Below are 21,681 nucleotides of genomic sequence, written 5' to 3'. Positions count from 1 at the left end.
GTTCTCTGGGCTATTCTCTCATCTTCCTTGTGTATGAATGACATGAGAGTTGCATCCTTGAACATAAATGGGGGGAGGGATCCACAGAAAAGAGCCTTGATTAAGGAAGTTTTTAGAGATAAAAAGTTGGATGTTATTTTCCTACAAGAAACACACAGTGATGCTAAAAATGAAATAGACTGGAGGCTGGGGTGGAGAGGTCAATGCTTCCTAAATCATGGCACAAACACAAGTGCAGGTGTAGCAATTTTAATTTCCCCAAAATTGACGATTAATATCATATCAGTATGGACTGTAGTGCAGGGTAGGGTCCTATGGGTCAAAGCCACACTAGAAGGCTTTAGGATAAACCTGATTAGTGTTTATGCACCCAACCAAGGGATCTGAGAGGGGATAAGTGCTTAGAAGAAGAAGAAAGTATCATTTCTATAGCGCCTCTCAAGATAGAAACCACGAGGCGCTTCACAAAAACAAAAAATGTAAAAAAAATTAAAAAGCATTTAGAAAATGGTTAAAAATGTATTTAAAATGAGCAAAAAATAGACAATTGTGATTAAAAAATGTAAAGAAAGAGAGAGAGTGAACAGGAAAGAGGGAAATCAGTGGATCCTGAGGAAGGTGGAATAGGTGGGGAGAGCAGAATAAAGAGAGAGAGGTGAAGAAGGTCATACAAAAGCCAGCTTGAACAAGTGAGTCTTCAGCTGCTTTTTAAAGGAGACCACTGAGTCCACTGATCTCAGGCTCAGGGGGAGAGAGGTCCAGAGTCTGGGGGCCACAGCAGCAAATGATCTGTCATCTTTGGTCTTTAGCCTGGTGCTGAACAACCAGTAGGCTTTGGTCACTGGACCTCAGGGACCTGCTGGGGGTGTAGGGACTAAGAAGATCACCAATGTAAGATGGTGCTTGCCCATGTAAGGCCCTATAGACCAGAACCAGGATCTTGAAATGAACCCTGAAGTTGACTGGCAGCCAGTGAAGCTGGAGGAGAAGCGGGGTGATGTGGGTGTGTTTGGAGGACTTGGTCAGAAGCCGAGCACAGGCGTTCTGAACCACCTGTAGACGGTTCAGGGAGGTTCTGCTCAGACACGTGAAAAGAGAGTTACAGTAGTCTAAGCATGAGGAGATGAAGGTGTGGAGAACTGTCTCAAGTTCAGAGCGGGACAGAATGGGACTCAGCTTAGCAATGTTCCTGAGATGGAAGAAGGAAGAGCCAACAAGAGAACTGACATGAGAATCCAGGGTGAGAGCTGGGTCAAAGGTCACGCCAAGATTTCTGACGGAAGGTTTGGTGTGAGAAGCAAGCTGACGAAGAGTGTCTCTGACTTTGGGAACCAGCTTGTCTGGGGCACAGATGAGGATCTCAGTCTTATCTTCATTCAGCTGAAGAAAGCTCCCAGCCATCCAGGTTTTGATAGAGTCTAAGCAGGTGTGTAACAGCTGCAGCTTAGACATCTCATGGGGCTTCAAGGAGATGTACAGTTGGATGTCATCTGCATAAAGATGGTAGGAGATTCCTTTGAAGGAGCTCAGGATGTGCTGAAGAGGAAGTAGATAGAGGAGGAAGAGCAGAGGCCCCAGCACAGAACCTTGTGGGACACCATGGGTGAGGGAGGTGGTGGAGGACCTAAACTTGGAGACGGCCACAGAAAAGGAGCGCTCAGAAAGATGAGAGGAGAACCACTCTAGAGCAGTTCCTGATAGGCCTACCCAGTCTCTCAGCCTCTCCAGTAGCAGTTGATGGTCAACAGCGTCAAAGACTGCAGTCAGGTCCAGCAGGACCAGAACAGAACAGTCCCCTGCATCACTGTGAGTCAGAAGGTCATTAGAGACCCTAAGAAGAGCTGTTTCAGTAGAATGAGCTCTACGAAATCCTGACTGGAAGCTATCATAGATGTTCTGTTCATCAAGAGCAGCTGTGAGTTGTTTAGCCACAACCTTTTCCAAGATCTTGGAGATGAACGGAAGTTTAGAGATGGGTCTGAAGCTGCTATGGAGAGAGGCGTCAAGACTCGTTTTTTTATGAAGCGGGTGGAATACAGCATTCTTAAAGTAAGCAGGGACCTGACCAGAGACCAGAGAAGCATTAATTATAGAGAGCACGCTGTGACCGATGGACTGAAAAACACTTTTAAACAAAGGTGAGGGTAAGATGTGGAGGGGGCATGCAGAGGTCTTCATAGAGTTAACTAGTTTGGTTAACTCAGGCAAAGAAACAGGAGCAAAGCTATCTAGGATGATGGGCCTGGTTGGAGTCGGGAGAGGCAGCGATAAGGCTGAGGGAGAGATGCTAGATCTAACCTTATTGACTTTGTCCACAAAGAAAGACAGAAAGTTCTCACAGTCTGTAACAGAGTGGATGGAGGCTGTAGGAGAGGCAGGAGAGACGATGCTGCAGATGGTGTTAAACAGCACCTTGGGGTTCCCTTTGCTCTGGGACACCAGATTGGAAAAATAGGAAACCCTGGCGTCTCTGACTGCAGAGTTAAAGGATGTCAGAAGATCCTTTAGGTGCAGCAGATGGACGTGGAGATGGGTTTTCATCCACAAGCGCTCAATTTTTCTGCATTGTTGCTTTAGGCAGCGAAGGCTGTCAGTAAACCAGGGAGTAGGGTTCACTGCAGGAACTGATCTGGTTCTGACAGGACAGATGTTGTCCAGAATGGAGAGGCAGTGCTCGTTAAACTGAGAAGTTAAGGAATCTGGGTCGTTATCAGAAGAACAGGGTGGATCAAAAGCAGCAGAAAAATTGCTAGCTGTGCCCTCATTAAGAAAACGAGAACTAACCATACGGCAAGCAGGTGGTGGGGATGCAGAAACTGACAAGTTAAAGAAAATGCAATGGAGATCTGAAATATAAACGTCCTCAGGACAAACACTGTCAGCATTTAGACTCAGGGTAAAAACAAGGTCCAGAGTGTGCCCCCTGGTGTGCGTGGGGTCAGAAACATGCTGGGTAAAGCTGAAGGAGTCCATAAGGCTGGAGAAATTCATGGCAAAGTGATCAGAGGGATCATCAACGTGGATGTTAAAGTCACCAACAATCACCAGTCTGGACAGCTTCACAGTGGAGGATAGAAAGTCATCTCTCTCTCTCTCTCTCTCTCTCTCTCTCTCTCTCTCTCTCTCTCTCTCTCTCTCTCTCTCTCTCTCTCTCTCTCTCTCTCTCTCTCTCTCTCTCTCTCTCTCTCTCTCTCTCTCTCTCTCTCTCTCTCTCTCTCTCTCTCTCTCTCTCTCTCTCTCTCTCTCTCTCTCTCTCTCTCTCTCTCTCTCTCTCTCTCTCTCTCTCTCTCTCTCTCTCTCTCTCTCTCTCTCTCTCTCTCTCTCTCTCTCTCTCTCTCTCTCTCTCTCTCTCTCTCTCTCTCTCTCTCTCTCTCTCTCTCTCTCTCTCTCTCTCTCTCTCTCTCTCTCTCTCTCTCTCTCTCTCTCTCTCTCTGTCTGTCTGTGTGTGAACTGGGTATAAGCAGAAGAAAGAAGCTGGTGACATTTGCACCTCAGACAAGCGGAAGTAAAGGACTGGGTCTAATGAAGATGGAACAACTGGTAGTGAGGGACCACAGGTGTAGTCACCTGTTCAGCAAGAGAAACGGTCTTAATATCCTAAAAAAAACTGTCCTTACTCAGATGTGACGTTCATAAACGAATCAAATCTTTGAACGGCTCTTCTTCACTGTGAACGATGAGACCCAAGTCCTTGTAGTGAACTGATCATTTCATCCTCCTTCAATCGGACCAATGCTCCGTTCACTCCCACGGAGATCAGAGAGATGCTTTGCGTCTTTTCAACAGCTTGTTGAGATAAACGGCTCCCTTCCCCGAGCCGTAAGTCCCGTCACTAAGTGGAGACTTCTAACCTAAACTGAATGAAACCTGTTTGTGTTAAATCTCCCTCTTACAAGAACAAATCAAGCTGTTCAGTCATTGATCAAAGACATCTCCACCGATGCTGCCACCTAATAACAGATGCTTAAAATACCTGAAAATAACAATATGAAAACCGAACTGTAAATCCTGTGTATTCTGCTGTCATTAAAACCCGTTAACTCCTCCCCTTTCATCAACTTTAATATGATAAAATAAACAAAAAGTCGACCACCCAAAATCTCTAGATTCTGTGCCAACAAGGAAATCACTTTCCTTCAAACATCTCCCTAATCCTCAGCACACAACAGCAGATCATTTTCCTCAGAGCCTAGGGAAATCTCACTAGGGAAATCTCATAATACTGTCTGAATCATTACTTAATTCTGCTGGCATCGTACAACCAAAGACATTCCTGCAGAAGAATGTTGAGCTTCTATTGTTTTCCTGCACATTTGTCACAATTATATGTAGCCAGGAAACCTTTCACGTGCCTTGTCTGTTCCTGACATTCCTAACATTGAACTCAAACATTGCGTCACTAGCCTTGGGGTGAAATTGGATGCAGGATATTCAATGGTCCCTCAGATAAATACGGTTGTTAAATTGTGCTTTTGTAACCAGCTGAAACCAGTACTAAACCACTGACATATGGAGTCTGTGATACACTCTTTTATTACCTCTCATTTGGACTGCACAAATTCACTGCTCGTAGGCGCTGCTTCAGCTTCGAACCAGCTGCAGATAGTGCCGAAAGGTGCTGCTAGATTTTTGACAAGCACAAACAGACGTGGTCACATCACTCCGGTTTTGGCGTGTCTACACTGGCTACCCGTGACCTTTAGGGTGTGAGTCAACATTTGCTGTGCACCCCCGAAATTGATCTATAAAGCGATAGGGGGGGGGGGGGGGGTGTCCCGACCGAGTTAAGATGAGCCTGACCAGCTAAGATGAGGATAAGGAAACGCCATCAGGGGAGCCATCCGCCCCGACAGCAGCAGATCCACAGCGGCAGCCGAGGCACCGACACAGAGCGTCCAGGGCTGGGAAGGCAGAGACCCCCACCTCCACCCAGGCACACCTGGAAAGCACCCAGGCCACCACAGCCAACCACCGCCCCCGGGGCAGAGGGCACCCACAGAGGAAAAACTGGAAAAAGGTTAAATTAAGGTTAAAATATAAAATATGAGCTAAATTGAGAAATGCAATATAAAAAGTTATTTAGATGCAGCAATCTTCCTTGATCTCGGTTTTCAAGTCAAGAAATTACATCTCCGCATTTGATTATCCCTGTGGGGAGCGATGTGGCTGTGCTTGGGAATTATTTGGTGGTTTAACCCCCCAATCCAACCTGTTAAAGGAACAATGTGTAGTTTTTATCTTTAATCTCTGGAAATATCTATCAAAATGTGGTTGAAAATGAAACAAATGATACCCAGTTGTTGAAAAATATTGGCGGCTTCTTAACATATAACCATAAAAATCTGATCTAAAATACATGGGAGCGGGTCTAAGTGTTAGGGCGACGCCATATTAGATGCCATGTTTCCTTCTACGGGAGCTTTTGAGGGCAAAATGCATTTACTGATTTGTAACGAACAGTTACAAAACGTTCACCATTCATAAATGTTGTTTACACATTTTCGATGTGCTTGTCATTTTGCTGAAGATTGCACTCCCCAGGGTTTTTTGACCCTAATGGAGATCCGTTGGTAAGGTCTTACTCCAAGAAAAAAACGCAGCTTGCTTGCAACAATTTAGGTATCTAATGCCCCCCCACTGCCAGGAAAAATACACACCGTCACTTTAAAGATGAGTGTCAAGCAGGGAGACATTGGGTCTAGTTTTAAAGTCTTTGGCACGACCCAACTGGGATTTGAACCCCAATCTCCCAGTTCCTGGGCGGACACTCGACCACTGAGAATGTTAACATTTCATAAATGTAATAAAAAACATTCCCAGCTTTGATTTCTTGTCAAATGGTTTTAGAGTCTGTTTATATCGACTTTAGTGGCATTTTAGAGATGGAATTGTCCTGTGACCAACTGGTTAGCTGGTCAGTTTTTTTGCTACCTCAGTTTTGGTGGACTTGCGTACGAATAACAATGAAATGCATGTTGATCATTGCATTCTCTGTAATGCAGAATATTTCTGTTTGAAATGCTGTTTATTACCATCATCCATTCTGTAGATGTTTATGATCCCTGCTTGTGTGTAACAACAGTTGTTGAAGGAAACAGACCGGTGATAACTGAATCTCCATTTGCAAGAGTAACATCCGTGCTGATAAACTGTCTCCCTACACTGTGATCCTCTATCGCGACCTTCACCAACTCCAGCCCTCGAGGGCTTCCAACTTGCAAATTTGAGCTTTTTCCTTTCTCCAACACACCTGAAGCAAATGGTTTAATCACCTCTTTACCACGCTGAGTTCTGCAGAAATATGTTAATGGCTCCTTCATTTGAGTCAAGTGTGTTGAAGAAAGGAAACAGCTGAATTTACACGATGGCAGCCCTGTTAAAAAAGATAAAAAGCATTAGTTCAGGAATCAGCAGATATTTAACTCCATCCATCAAACCGATGAAGAAAGTAGCTTCGTTACTAAAACTGCTAAATCAAAAACGGGAACATGAATCCAGAGACACACCTGGCTGTGAGGCTGACAGAAAACCTTCCAAGCCTTTGAGGGGATTCAAATCAAAGCAGATTCTCGCCAACAAACACTTTCACCCGTCGTGTTTGGGCTGGAAAGACGAGGCGTGGAGGGTATTTCTGAGGTTGTGTAACAGAAATTTAAAAAGTTAAATAAAATAAAAACACTGTTTTAATTAGCTATGATTTCCACAACGATATGAAACAGTAAAACAAGCAGAACAACTCACAGATAAAGCTGTTTGTTTGAAAAAGCTTTTGACAAAGCTACTCTTCCGTCACATTCTCTGATTTATGACATATTTGCAGGGTTTATTAAGGTAAATCTGCTGTAAAATACTGTAAGAAATAGTTGGGATTCTAACCTGAATGGTCCTTAATCACCGAACTTGTGAAAAAAATAATTTTATTCAACCATTCCATATGAACGTGTGATGACAGGGTGACTGCAGAGCCATCTGTGCAACAAGACAGCTGATAATCTTAAATGTTGCCTTCCCTCCAAAATAAAACAAAGCGTCAAGATCATTTTTCTTATGAAGCTGTAGTCATTACAATAAGTTAGTGGCACAAAACCTCCCAGACAGCAGGACTACGGCCCCTAAACCACCCAGGTTAGGTTAGAGGTAATCTGAGGGTCAAACCCAAATCCTTCAGCTTATTAAAGCTATACTAAGCTCTGACGGCCACGGCAATCCGTACCATGTGGTTAGGAGCTCAGACACACGTAAAAGTTCCAGAAACACAGCAGTGGTTTGGGAAATTGTCAAGGCTGTTTGTGTGCGACCGTTAAAACGAATCTCGTCCCCGATTCCTCGAGCTTCTGTTCGGAGAGTTAGAGGTTGTGTCCAACACGGCTCTGGACGTTTCGACAGATAAAAAATTAAAATGGCCTGTATTTGAAATAGCGCCTTCTAGAGTTCTGGAACCCCCCAAGGCGCTTTACAACACAATCAGTCATTCACCCATTCACTCACACATTCACACACTGGTGGTGATGAGCTACGATGTAGCCATAGCTGCCCTTGGGCGCACTGACAGAGACGAGGCTGCCGAGCACTGGCGCCACCGGTCCCTCCGACCACCACCAGCAGGCAACGTGGGTTAAGTGTCTTGCCCAAGGACACAACAACAGCGACAGACTGAGCGTGGCTCGAACCTGCAACCTTCCGATTACGGGGCGAGCACTTAACTCCTGTGCCACTATCGCCCTACACATTAAAAATGTAAAAGATTTGAGTGGTTTTAAAACAGCGAATAAACACTTTGATCTTGGTTGAGTTCTACTAGCCGTTAGCTAATCAATCCTGAAAAACAACAACATTTCTCCAAACAGAAGCTGTTCAGGAAGCTCTGTGAAAAAAATAATAAAGGTCCGGTTCACGGGGCAAGATAAGCTGATTTTTGGCCTGATTCTCCTCCTCCAACAGTCTTAAGGATGGTCCATAATGGCTCTAAAGATAATCTTATCAGATATTCTCGCTGTGTGTGGTGTGTTAAGAGCACTCTAGTCTATTCAGAAGCACTTTGTGGATATTCAACACGCTGAAGTGTCTTGGCCTAGGAGTTTATTCAGTTTCCAGAGGAAAACTAAGCATGCTGCCTGTTGAACGTGACATGTAGCCAATCAGAAACAAGGTGATGGAAGCATGCTGCGCTTCGAAGTCATGTTTGATCTGGAGAGGTTTCATGAGAGATTAGGAAAGTTCCTGCGTGAAATCTGTTTGTGTGTTGTCTTTGCCGTGCAGCGGGACACCACACACTGTAGGACCAAAGCCGCTACGCCTATGATCATGTTCTAAAAAACTTCTGAGATTTTTAGAGCCTTACTGTGGGAACCGGGCCTAAGATGGTAAATTTCCCACTTGGGAAAACAAAGTTTAGTTTGCATTTTGCAGAGCTTGTTACTGCTTGCTTTGACCGGCAAGTTGGCGACAGATGAAGGTTGTGTTTTGTTTCAGAAGGCAGGTGACAAGGCGAGAAGAGAATCTGTCTCAGCTACTGTAGCAGCTGATGAGTACAGTCGTGTGAAAAACTCAAGTACACTTTAATCAGTTCTGAGATGAAAACGTGAAGTTAAAGTGTTTTTCTGTATGCGATTTTACTCGGAAATGGCTTCTTAAACCGCTTCGGTTCCGAGAAATTGAAACAGAATTAAAGAAAGGAAGACGCAGAAGTGCAGAGCTTGCTTTTGGTGCACCTCTGTTGCTTCTGAACCTCGTCAGCATCGGGCTCATAAAGCAAACGGTGCTAAGGTGCAAAGACAACACGATGCTCAGCAAATCACAGCATGGTCTGAAGGTGAAGTTTACTAGAAACAGCAAAAACTAAAGGAAGCAAGAACTGCAAGAAGAGCTGCAGCTGCCTGCTGCTCCTCCTGTGCATCCAGGGGTCAAGTTCAGCAGGAACATCTTAATATTGATGCCAAATTCACGAGTTTAATGCAAGAATGGCCACAGTTTACGGGATTATAAACCACCTTATGGGGGGAATTAAAGCTACACATAGATGCTGTGTGGTTAAATGGTTTATTAGCCATCTGAAATCAAACTCCAGCTAAGAAATGAGTCATTTACCGCATGATGAAGTAGCTGCTGGTCTCTGAAGGTCACCACGTCTCAATCTAATTTAGTCATCATTTAAAATGTGAAACAAATTCTTAGTCACGTTTATTCTAGCTGTGAAAGCCACCATTGTGTTCTCTTTCTGAGTTAAAAGTTGCTTTAAAATATTTAAAAACCCCACCAGAAGATAAAAGTTTGGATCCTTTCAGGAGCAGCGGGACCCACAGCTGCGGGACCGTGTCCGGCTTGTCTTCACAAATAAAACTCACCTGCGCGGATGGTTTGAGGACACGCGCACATGCAAACCGTCAAACGGCTCCTTTCCTTCTCACGCACGCACACACACACACACACGCACGCACGAACAGACCGCTGCACCGCCCGTCCCGCTGCGGCTGCAAGCCCGTGTGAGCTCAGCTCAGCTCGTTCTCCGGCTCCGGAGGGCTCGGTCCCGCCCGGAGGAGGACTCTGCCCCGGAACCTGCAGAAGCCGACCCCACCCCGATCAGGCCACGCCCACATGAGGTCAGATACCTGCAGGAATGGCTCTCCTCCTGGCTGCAGGTGTCGGGTTTACCTCCCTTTTTTTTGTACTCTGGACAAACTTGAACGTGTTGCTGCAAAACAAACACCTAGATTGCTCAGATAATTTTCTAAAAGAATGAAAGGATATGATCAGGTGGCTAAAATGTTCAAAGAACTCCGTTTTAATAGGTTTAAACAAACATAACTGAACATTCTCTGGATATTTTACACACTTGCTTGCGACGTCTCACTTTAACTTAAAAACAGCAAAGATCCATCACCTTTTAACTGTGGGAGCTCCATTTATGTGTGTTAACTCCCAAACAGGAGCAATAAACAGGGACGTTAACGCCTCAAGCGGGGTCATAGGACTGAGAAGAACACTCAGAATGAGGTAAAAGAGGCCATCTTTGTCAAAAGAAAACAAGACATTTAAAAAGTGAAGGGGTCTCGGGTTCTTCACTCTCCAGAGCTTCCAGCTTCGAAGAAGGTCCTCAGACAGTTCCACACTCTTTTACCTGTGAGGCCGCCACGAGCCCCAGCAGCAGTGCTTTGTTTGTATTAGCGGTACTCTCATTACAAACTTGAATGTAGGAAACTTTGTTTTTGGTTTGTGTGAGGGCCCTAGAACGTCTTCTTTATACTATTGGAAACTGTTCTCTGACCGTTTGTTTTTTTTTCTCATTCAACAAGGACGTTGGCAGCATCGACATGATTGCTTAGATGCCCCATTGGGTGCTGGAGCCATATTGCCGCCATATTGGATGGGTCTCCTCAGTCAATGCAGAGTGAGCAACTATGTCCGTTTTTGTGCAGCCTACGGCTGCAGCAGCTGGTGAACAGTTGAAAACGGATCACGAGGGATTACTGTTGACTTTTCTAGTCTTTCTGATGGAATTTTATATTTGAAATTATTTTCATTGTTAGGTTTAATTATATTTACATTGTAACTATCATACCATGGGTCTGATTTTGTGTAAAAGGTGCTTTTTAGTCGGGTTAACACCTTCCTTAGTAGAAATTAACTGGGGGTGAATAAGGACCCATCCAAGATGGTGGCCGGCCACGACATCAGCTCGGATAGGCAGCACCAGTCCACAGGAAGTCTATGTATATATGTCTGTGATTAGCAATAGCTCAGGCTAGCATTAGCAGTAGCTTTGGTTAGCGTTGGTCCCCAGTTTTTATAAATTGCAGTTGTTGTATTGACACGTTGGGACATGCAAGGGGATGTGTCTAAGCCAGCTTTTCCTCAGCGGACTTTACAACATCACTAACGTTCACAGGGAAGCAGAGACGACACCGAGCTGCTCATTTTCAACAACAACAAAGTAATGTTTTAAATTCAAGAAAACTCGTAGTCAATGAAAATTTCTCTCATATTTAAAATAATTAAATACATTTTTCATCTGTAGTTGGACAAAATGGATAGTTTCTAAAATGTCCAGATGCTCCATGGAGCTTTGAAGGATTTTGTGTTACTGGAGAAGTAAAACACGTTTTCCTCAAACCTGTAAATGAGTTAATTTACATCTAATTAAGGACCAGTAAGACATAAGATTCCATGGTAAATATGAAATGAATCTTACGGACCGCTGGGTTATTTAACCAGAAGATTGGAACTTTTTATTGCAGGGATTATGCGACACTTTGTATTAACTGAGAGACAAGAGAAGAGAGAGTCCTTTAAAACGTTTAAGATGATTTATTTCTAAACAATTTAAACAATTTTAAACAAGACTAACTCTAAACTCTAAGTGATGAATGGATCTGGTGTGAATGAGACGTGAGATGGATGGTGTGTGTATGTGTGAGTGATGTAATCAGAACTCTCGTATCCGGAGAAGCAAGTCTGAATGATGTTGTGATGTTTTGCTTTTAGCTACGATCAGAGTTTGATCGGAGTTTCATAAACACATGAGACGCCATGTTGTCGCTCCACACATACCCTTGTTGAGGCCTCGGTACAGATCCAGAATGCTAGGTCCTCGGACCCCCCTTTCGGTACCGGAGCCGGTGAAACAGCGTCAGCAGTACGACAGACTAGTCTCTGAATTGTCTCCAGGTAAAAAGAGACAGTTGGTTGACAGCATCAGATGGGCCCAGAGGAACAGTGACTTCAGCTTTTATTCTGAAAGGAACCATTGCTTGGTTGGTAAAGTGCAACAGATTTTATCCAGCTTGTTGGTTCTTTGCTTAAAAAGTAAGTCCGGGTGGCCGGTCCGATACTTCTCTTAGCATGCGGTGAACTCCAGTGAGATCTTGAGAACTGAACTAAGATGGCGTGGGAACTGGTTTTATTAATCTGGATGTTTTGATTATCAAAGTTGGCAGATTTATAAACACCACAGAGACTATGCCACGCTTCAGAAAGGAAGGTTCTAATTGGATCAGCAACAGCAATGTGTCATGCGTTTACATTACGTGTGTCTAGTGAACTAGACTTACTTATAAAAGCATATTAATCATAACCTTGTCATTTCACAGATCGGTCAACATCTTATTTTTGACTAACAGTTTGTTTGATTGGCTTTATTAAAAATAGAGTTCTTTGATTTATTAAAAGGAGAGAGTCCTTTGTCTTCATTCTTCTCTTGAGCTGGAAAGGAAGCAGTTTAGAAGCGAATGCATGACCTTGAGGCAGTCTCATGCACTTAGTACTGTGTCAGAGGCATCTGTGGAGAGAAGGTAAATAACCTTGGAGGAATGGCTCCTTCATCACTTTACAAACCTCAAAAAGCTCATTTTGTTTCTTTGGGGTTATTTAAAATGAATATAATACCAGTGGATGTGCATCAGCCCTTCGGATTCTGCATGCTGTCAAGCAGCCAGCTGAAAATATGCTGCAATCGCTTCGCAGATCTGAGCCCAAACGGGTTTTCTATTGATGACTACTTCCTGAAACAACATCCTTTTGCTCTGTGACATTTTTTAAATAAGAATTTATTAAGACGACTGGTGGGATTTTCTATTCTCGCTTTGTTTTCATAAAAGGTGCATTTTTCTTTCAGATGCACGAATATTTCTGTCAATGAGACTGACAACATTTATGAAGCTTAGAAACTCAGTTGTGCACGTGAACAAAAACCTTTTCATTTTTCTACATTTCAGACGTGCCTAGAGTTAAATGGGCGGTGAAAAACCATTTTCCCGACATTACTCGCTGTAAGAAGACAGTTCCAGCTCATCACTGATTTGCACTTTGGGAGATATCAAGAGATGGTGACAGTCTCCATCTGCAAGCCCATTATGTGGTGCCAGCCAAGTCAACTGATATCCCGCGTCCCCACCCAGGAGCCGCCAATAACGCGACAACGGTCTGCTTCACAAAGGCTGTGTGTGTGTGTGTGTGTGTTCATGTGTCAAATGTCTGCTGGTGTTTGTCCTCGACGTGCACGCCAACCGGCTGACAGACAGAAAAGACATCAAGAAGAGTTCTTTAAGCAAATATTTCAGATGAAGATTTGGAGAAATAAAATTGCTGCAGCTGGGACATGATTCTCAGGACTATGACGTTCTTTCTACAGATGTTGTGTGCAGGAACGGCTGGAATCCATCCTTATTCACAGCTCTGAGTTCTGTTGAGAAGATAAAAGTGGATAAACAATTGCACTCAAGAGCGGCAGTGGCTGAGCAGGCCTGCGTAATGCGTGCCAAAGAGCCAAGGTCAAAGCAGAAGAACAAAACATCAGTAGAGCAAAACAAGGAAACAAAAACTAAGAGTGGAACTGTTCCTTCAGCAGAAGGTCACTGGTCATCAAGGATCCTCATCCTGAGAAACACGTGACAGCGCTTTGAAGTTTAGGAAGCAAAAAACATGCCTGAAAACCTGATTTTTCATCCTCTTCTGAATCAGCACTTGGTTTGGGGTGATTATCTGTTACAGGGACATTTTCCAGTGGGCAGCCTTGTTGGCCGTCGTGGTTTTCCTGCAGAAATTGTGTCATAACAAAAATCAGTTAAATATGTCATATAGGAGACGCCTACAGTGGTATTTCAGAAGTGAAACAAAGTTTATAGGATTTACAGAAAGTGTGTAATAGTTGTTTAACCCTCCCACTGAGGTCCACGTGGCAGGGGTGAGGTGGTGCTCACTCCTCACCCTGCCACGTGGACCTCAAGGGATAAACCATCAATCCTGCTCAATGGTCAACGTTCCTCGCGGGGTCACACCCATTAGGACAGTGGGAGGGTTAAACAAAATTAGGCAGGTGCATAAATTTGGCCACCCAAATAAAATAAATGTATTCAATATTCTGTAGATCCTCCTTTAGCAGAAGTAACAGCCTCTAAACGCTCCCTATAGCGTCCAACGAGAGTCCGGATTCTGGCTGAAGGTATCTTGGACCGTTCTTCTTCACGAAACATCTCTAGTTCATCCAGGACTGATGCTTTTGAGCATGGACAGCTCTCTTTGACTCACACCACAGATTTTTAATGATGTTCAGGTCTGAGAACTGAGTTGGCCATTCCAGAATGTTCTACTTGTTCCTCTGCATGACTGCCTTAGTACATTATGGCCGTTGTCTTGTTGAAAGATCCAGCCCCAGTGCAGCTTCAGCTTTATCACTGATTCCTGGACATTGGTCTCCAGAATCTGCTGATACTGAGTGGAGTCCATGCGTCCCTCAACTTCACCAAGACTCCTAGTGCCTGCCCTGGCCTCACAGCCCACAGCATGATGAATCACCGCCATGTTTTACTGTAGGTAGCAGGCGTTTTTCTTGGAATGCTGTGTTCTTTCTCCTTCTTGCATAACGCCCCTTGTTCTGCCCAAATAACTCAGTTTTAGCTTCATTCGTCCACAGCACCTTAGTAATGAAGCAGGCTTGTCCAGATGTGCTTTGGTGTACCTCAAACAGCTGTTTGTGCTGTGGGTGGAGAAAAGGCTTCTTCTGCATCACTCTCACATGCAGCATCTCCTTGTGTAAAGTGCACCGAATAGTTGAACGATGCACAGTGGCTCCATCTGCAGCAAGATGATGTTATAGGTCTTTGGTGCTGGTCTGTGGGTTGACTCTGACTGTTCTCGCCATTCTTCGCTTCTGTTGATCCCAGATTTTTCTTGGTCTGCCCTTTTGAACCTTGACTTGAACTGTGGTCTTCCACTTCCTCACTATGTTCCTAACTGTGGAAACAGACCGCTGAAACCTCTGAGACAGCGTTCTGCATCCTTCTCCTAAACCACAACGGTGAAAAATCTCCATTTTCAGCTCACGTGAAAGTTGTGTCAGACCCCCTCGTGGCTGCTCTTCAGGGAACGTTCAAAGAGGAAGGAAACACAAGTGGCCCATTAAATCATCTGTAACTGGATTCACCTGTGTGTGGAGGTCAAGGGTCACTGAGCTTACCAATCCTATTTGGAGCTCCAATAATTAGTTCTAAAGGTTTTGGAATCAATAAAAAGACAAACAGTGGCCATTTTTATGCACCTGCCTAATTATGTTTAAGCAGCAAAACAAAATCCAATAAACTTTGTTTCACTTCTCAAATATCGTTGTGTGTGTGTGTGTGTGTGTGTGTGTGTGTGTGTGTGTGTGTGTGTGTGTGTGTGTGTGTGTGTGTGTGTCTCCTATATGATATATTAAGTGAATTTTTTTATCACAACATTGATGATTACAGGAAAATCGTGAAGATTAACAAGGCTGCCCAAACTTTCACATCCCACTGTATTTGTTTCCAGTAGCTCTGCAGATGTCATTTACACTCCAGTCAAGAATGAAAGACTTTTAATTAGGTTTTTCACACTTATCACCTTCACAACGACACAGCAAAACCTTCTGAGCTCTCTCCAACCCACAGCGTTTTTAAACGATGACCCGTTTAATAAAACAAATTGGTAAAACTGACAAATAAATGGTCAAAAAATAACACCAAAAAGCTCAAATTTTACTTGACTTTAACACTTTTGCATTAACCATTTTGTATTTGCACCTCTGGGTTAAAATGTAGCTCAATGCAGATCAAACTTCTGCATGACAGTCCCCCCTAGTGGTGGGTGGTTAACATGATCTAATTTAAATGTGTGCATGCAGACCTCAGGTGATGCTATAGAGTGTATCCATGCAACAGCATGTATTTGCAGGCCTTTAAAACTTTACAGCAAGTTAAATATGAAGTTTTGCCGAGACGGACGGACGAAAGTAAGGAAGGAAGTTAAAGCGACCAACCGGAATTGAAATCAGACATCGAATCAGGTTTACTGTCCAAATGACTTGATGCAAACAGGTTTAAATATTAGAACACACATAAAATGATGCATGTAAGGCAAGCCATGGCAAACAGCTTCATTTGCATGTCGCATTTCGTACACAGAAGCAATTCTATGGGCTTTCTGTCATGTTCTGGTTTAACCTTTTGACCCAGGACGTACAGAATCACACTTGAGGGCCGTAGTAGGATGAAAACACTATATTTATTAAGGTAACTAAAGGGAAAGTGAGGCGTTGATGGGTTCAGGAAGGACTCGAAGCAGAGGGTTGTCAGTGACTTGAGGAGATTGCCGTACAGAGCTGGAGTATTGGAAACAGAGGCTTACAGTTCTTTGAGGAGGTTCAGGCTCAAGGGAGGGAGGGAGAGTGCCGTATCTCAGCGCCACCCACCTGTAAACAAAACACTCGAGAGTCTTTGAAGGAGACATCTCACCTCGGAGTGTGACACTTTCCATCAGCACAAACGTCGAAATAACATGACAGCACAATTAAAATACGCAAATTAACTTCTGACGCAGCTGAATTCATCAGTGTGCAGCATCGTTGCTAAAAGCAGCTTCACCCTGTTTGGTTCCGACCCGAGGTTCTACCAGCTGACTGCTTCCTCAGAGCCCTGCCGGTCGTACAGGAAGGAGATCCGACATTTTTCTGGCCCAACGCCACTGAGTGATTTATAAACTAGTAGAGGCACATTGAAATAAATTCTGTAGTTTACTGTAGTTTATTATTACCTTGTCAGTGCACGCCACTTGCACAGTAATATTTGCACATAAACAACAGCCGAGTGCAAAATTAGCAAAGATGAACGAAGAATCGAGCTCTTTCAGTGTTTTTCATCCCTTATTTGATTTTCTGCCTGTTTTAAAATGGAGTCGCTCGTTAAAATAACTCGAATACTTGAGAGTTTGTGATCATTATTTTTTAACTATAAAGGTTTCAACAGCTCACCAGGGACTTGTTCGCCAACATGACTTGTCTCGTTCTCTCAGATGGAGAAAAACCAACAAACATCAAAGCGCCCATGTTTCTACAACATTAAATAAATGAAATCCAAACTGCTTTGGTTTTTCTGCACGGCTCACAGAGAGAAGGGCTTGGAGTCTTCAGGTTCCCCTCGTGCTGCAGGTTTGTGCAGGAGCTCCAGTTTCCGACATGCATGCTACAATGGTGTGAGTGGGCGTGTCCTTACCTGTTGACTCCTGTTTTTCTCATGTTTTCTTAACACATTTTAGCAGAATTTTCATCTAAATCCATAACTAAACATCTGCTTTAATGGAAAATATCACAATCATGAGTGTGTCACCTTTTCTTGACACAAGCAATAACTAGCAGCGATTGGCAGCTGAGGAGAAACGGTGAAAGCTTGTTTTATTGAAACGTTTCTGCTTTAGAAAGAGGCCGATTCAATGATCTGTCTCATCGTTTTGCGGATCCCATGACTAATCGTTGCTATAAATCTGAACACTTCAACACCACATAAGATCAATTCTTTGTCAGCAATGGTCGTCATGGTGGTTGTCATGGTGACCTTTGCATGCTGCTCAGACACAGCAAAAAAGTAATAAGGCTAAGTGCTGCTTAGGATGCTTTTAAGCTCTGATTGAAACAAAGATGCTCAGCTTCACATGAACAACACGCCAGAGCACCCCAGCAGTGTAATGATTTAAATGACATGTTATTTAATGAGCCATAGGGTGTAGGATTCCATAGAAAATATGAAATCAGCCTTATGGATCTGTTGGGTTATTTTAACCAGAAGATTGGAACTTTTTATTGCAGGGATTATGTAACAGCTTCGTATTAACTCAGAGACAACAGAAGAGAGAGTCGAGTTTAAAAGTTTAAAGATTTATTACTAAACAAATTAAACTAGACTAACTTAAACACTAAATGTATGGTGTAACTAAGGTGGATGAGATGGAGAATGGTGTGATGTGGAATGTTGCTCAGAACCAGCAAATCCGAAGCTGCGATCAGTTCTGGTGGGAATTGAAGGTGATGTCTTCGCTAACACATTCGACGCCATCCCGTCGGCCTACATACCCTTGTGGAAGTCCCCGTTAGATCAGGAATGTCGAGGTCCAGCTTGACCTTCTCTGGAAACGAAGCCGGTAGGAAAAGCAGCGGTTGCCGACCAGACCAGTCTTGAGATACTTCCGGGTCACGACGGTTTGTTGGCATCTAGTGAGACCCAAACCTGGGTCGTGATGGTTCAGCTTTTATTCTGAAAGGAACCGTTGCAGCAGGTGAAACAGCAACAGATTTTATCCAGCTTGTCGTTGGTTCCTTCGGCTGAAGAGGAAAGTTACGGATTGGCCACTCCGACAACTTCTCTAGAACGCTTTGAACTGGTGTTAAAGATGGTGTGGGCATAGTTTTATATTTCAGATGTTTTGGTTTGTGGTCGAATGAAAAGATGACAGATTTACCAAACACCACCAAAACCACGCCTCCGTCAGAACTGGCAGATTCTGATTGGATCAGTAAAGCAATGTGTCATTGTCATGGTCTGCGTCTGTGTCTTCCTTCATGTGTCTCCTGATGTTTCTCCATCCCTCTCTAGATTCCCTTCTGTGTCTCATAGCGCCCTCATGTGTCTTTTGTCTGCGTCTCAGTTAAAGTGTCTTATGTTGTTACCCTTTAAAAATCATTCCTCCCAGGTCAGCTCCAGCCTCTTTGTCCTCAGCAGTGTTGGGAGTAACACCGTTTAAGTATAACGGCGTTTCTAACGGCGTTCTTTTATAGGTAACGGAATAATCTAATTAATTACTTTTCCCGCCGTTGCAACGCCGTTACCGTTACTGGGGATGGAAGGTTGTGCGTTACTATGTGCTTGTTGAACGTTGAGCAGCAGTGTGAGGCTTTCTGACCGCCACACTTCAGCTGCAGCCAGGGAGAGAGAGGTGTCGGTAACGCACTTACAAACACGATGATGATTGGTCGGGTGGGCGGGGACCCTCACGGTCTCAGTCACTGCATTCTGTAGACACAACGGGAATAACTCCGTTTAAAATAACCGCGTTAATAAAAATATTTCTTTTTGTAACGAGCAAACTAATTAATTACCGTCTTCTTTTATCAAAACGTCGTTCCTGTTACTGATAAGAAAATGCGTGCGTTAAGCAGCGCGGTGAGTTAAAGCTGTCATCAGCTGATCAGGAGCTAAAGAGGTAGATGTTTAAGAGCATCACGGCCCGTGAAGAACGAGGAAGACGTGATGAATAGTCTACGGCTGCAGACCCCCCGCAGATTTGTTGCTGCAGCAGCGAATCTGCGGGGGGTCTGCAGCCGTGCCCTTAGAGTGACAGCGGGACGTCCCGAAGGTCCGCTCACCTGTTAACCGCTCAGACGTCCTGATCTTCTGCCTTCCTAGATCATCCAGCTGTAACCTGTTCCTGATCATCTCTTTAATCCCGCTGTAACAATTCAATTCAATTCAAGTTTATTTATAAAGCGCCAAATCACGACAAGAGTCGTCTCAAGGCACTTCACATAATAACACATAATAAACATTCCAATTCACAGTTCATTAAGCCAATCAGAAATAATGTTTCCTATATAAGGAACCCGGCAAATTGCATCAAGTCACTGACTAGTGTCAGTGACTATACAGCAATCCTCATACTAAGCAAGCATGCAGCGACAGTGGAGAGGAAAACTCCCTTTTAACAGGAAGAAACCTCCAGAGAATCCTGGCTCAGTATAAGCAGCCATCCTCCACGACTCACTGGGGATAGAACACTGATGCATCTGTCTCAGACGTCATGGAGCTCAGGTGTTATTAGAACTACCTGTGTGTGTTTACCACCCAGCTTCAGCTCTTCTGTGGTTGGGTCTGACCCAAGTTAGTAAATGTAAGTCCTCCATCAGGCTTGTGCCTCTTCTAGTGTCATTTTAAAGGATTTTATTTATTTATTTATTTATTTATTTAACCATTACTAGATTAGCAGCATCAGAAATGCTAGTAAAAACGCACAATTATGTGAAGCTGGAAAAATTAGAATGTTGTGCAAAATTACATTTATTTCTGTACTTTAACTAGACTGAGAGACCATTTAAAGGCTCGGGAACCTTTACATGTGTTTCTATTTGCAATTTTAAAATTTAGCTGATTGGGTTCTTGTTAAATATCACACAGTGACCTTTAAATAGTCTAGATTCGTGTAATGTTCCTGTTAGTAGTTCCTCCTGTTAAGTGCTTGTTTGTTTAAATTATTCAGGTTTATATAAAACATTTGGACACACATTTTATTATGTTCCAGTCATTAGTCATTTATATTTTACTATTGTAGTAATTCTTGCATTCTTTAATGAAAAAAGTAACTACGTAGTTACTTTTGTTGGTAATTAGTTACTTTTATGATCTTGTAACTCAGTTAGTAACTGAGTTACTTTTTTGACAAAGTAATCAGTAACTATAACTAATTACTTTTTTAAAGTAACGTTCCCAACACTGGTCCTCAGCTCAGTGTGTGTGTGTGTGTGTGTGTGTGTGTGTGTGTGTGTGTGTGTGTATGCATGTCCATTCCCCAGTTCAGTGTATGTAGGTGTGAGTTTATGTGTGTCAGTGTGTGTATGTGTGAGTCCTTCCTTCAGTCTTTAGGTTTATTTTTTGTGTTTTAGGTTTATCTGTCCTCCTTTGGTTCTGTTTCCCCCATTTAGATAAATTATTGTCACCTGTCTTCCCTCCAGCCCTCACCCCACACACCTGCTGCCATTTCCCCTAACTACTCCTCCCTGTGTATTTAAGCCCTGTCTTGTCTCTGTCTTGTGTCGGTCCATTGTGGTAATTCTGTCAAGCCTTCTCTAGTCTCTAGCATTTTGAATCTCAGTCTTTTCTAGTCTTTAGTGTTTTTGTCTCTAGCTTAGTTATTGAACATTTTTGGACTTATTGGCTCCCTGCCTTTGGATCTATTTTGTTGTTCTGGGCTCATCCAAATAAAGGATATTTTCTTATATCACTTCCTGCCTCGAGTCATCTTGGGTTCCTGCATTTTGGGTCCTACCAACACCGCATTGTGACAGTCATGTCTTAACGCTACGTGAGATCAGTCCTAGTAGAAACATTTAAAGTCACATTACTTATAATATTCTATAGGATTATAATAAAGTAATTAATATTTTGATTTCACAGATTGGTCACATCTTATTATTGACTAACACTTTGTTTGATTAGCTTTATTAAAATAGAGTTCTTTGATTTATTAAAAGGAGAGAGTCCTTTTCTTCCTTCTGTTGAGCTGGAAAGGAAGCAGTTTATGGCAAATGCATGAGACCTTGAGGCCATATCTCATGCAGACTAGTTCTGTGTCAGAGGAGAGGGGAAAATGACTTTTGGTAGAAAACAGTCATTTCATTCTGTTACAGCAGGAAAAAGGACCCCCAGTGGGAAGAACATCAGTATTCAAGTTCTCCAGCATCTTTGGAGACTTGCATGTGAGCGACGGCAGGATGGGCGGAGAGATGAGTTACAACAACTTGGGGATTTGTTTGTAGTAAAGTAAGCATGGTTCTGGTCTGTTGTAAAGGAGAGGGAGCTGTGCTGAAAAGTGAAGGTCTCCTTTAATGTTTGGATCGTGACCTAAAGAATGAGACCCCGCGCCCGAGGGGCTTGAACGAGCTTTGCTGTCGGCTGGTCAGGCTCAGCGTTAGAGGTAAGTCGAGGAGTGCAGACACTTGGACACGTTTCAGATGAAGCTGCTGCGCCTCCTCATTAAAAAGCCGCACACTTTATTAGGATGTGTATTTCACATTTCCCCCTGGAGTTAACGAGGTTCGCTTTGGCTGGTGAACACCTTGGAAACTCCCAGGAGGAGTGCGAGAGAATTGCTGCAAGAAAAATGCCCTGGCTTCCCTCCTGGATCTGTTAC

General features: G+C 43.5%; 1 protein-coding gene across 2 annotated transcripts in view; it reads right to left on the bottom strand.

The window, feature by feature from the left end:
- Nucleotides 1-9,516, bottom strand: part of lamb2l (laminin, beta 2-like) — a 75,612-nt gene extending 66,096 nt beyond the window's left edge. For both annotated transcript variants that reach the window (XM_015968733.3, XM_015968734.3), the window contains exon 1: nucleotides 9,345-9,516. The gene's annotated coding sequence lies outside the window, so the exon portion shown is untranslated. The remainder of the gene's footprint in view (nucleotides 1-9,344) is intronic.
- Nucleotides 9,517-21,681: the final 12,165 nt, after the last annotated feature.

Source organism: Nothobranchius furzeri, chromosome 15 (assembly GCF_043380555.1).
Source record: "Nothobranchius furzeri strain GRZ-AD chromosome 15, NfurGRZ-RIMD1, whole genome shotgun sequence".
Taxonomy (NCBI): Eukaryota; Metazoa; Chordata; class Actinopteri; order Cyprinodontiformes; family Nothobranchiidae; genus Nothobranchius; species Nothobranchius furzeri.
This window is presented reverse-complemented; position numbering and strand designations above follow the sequence as displayed.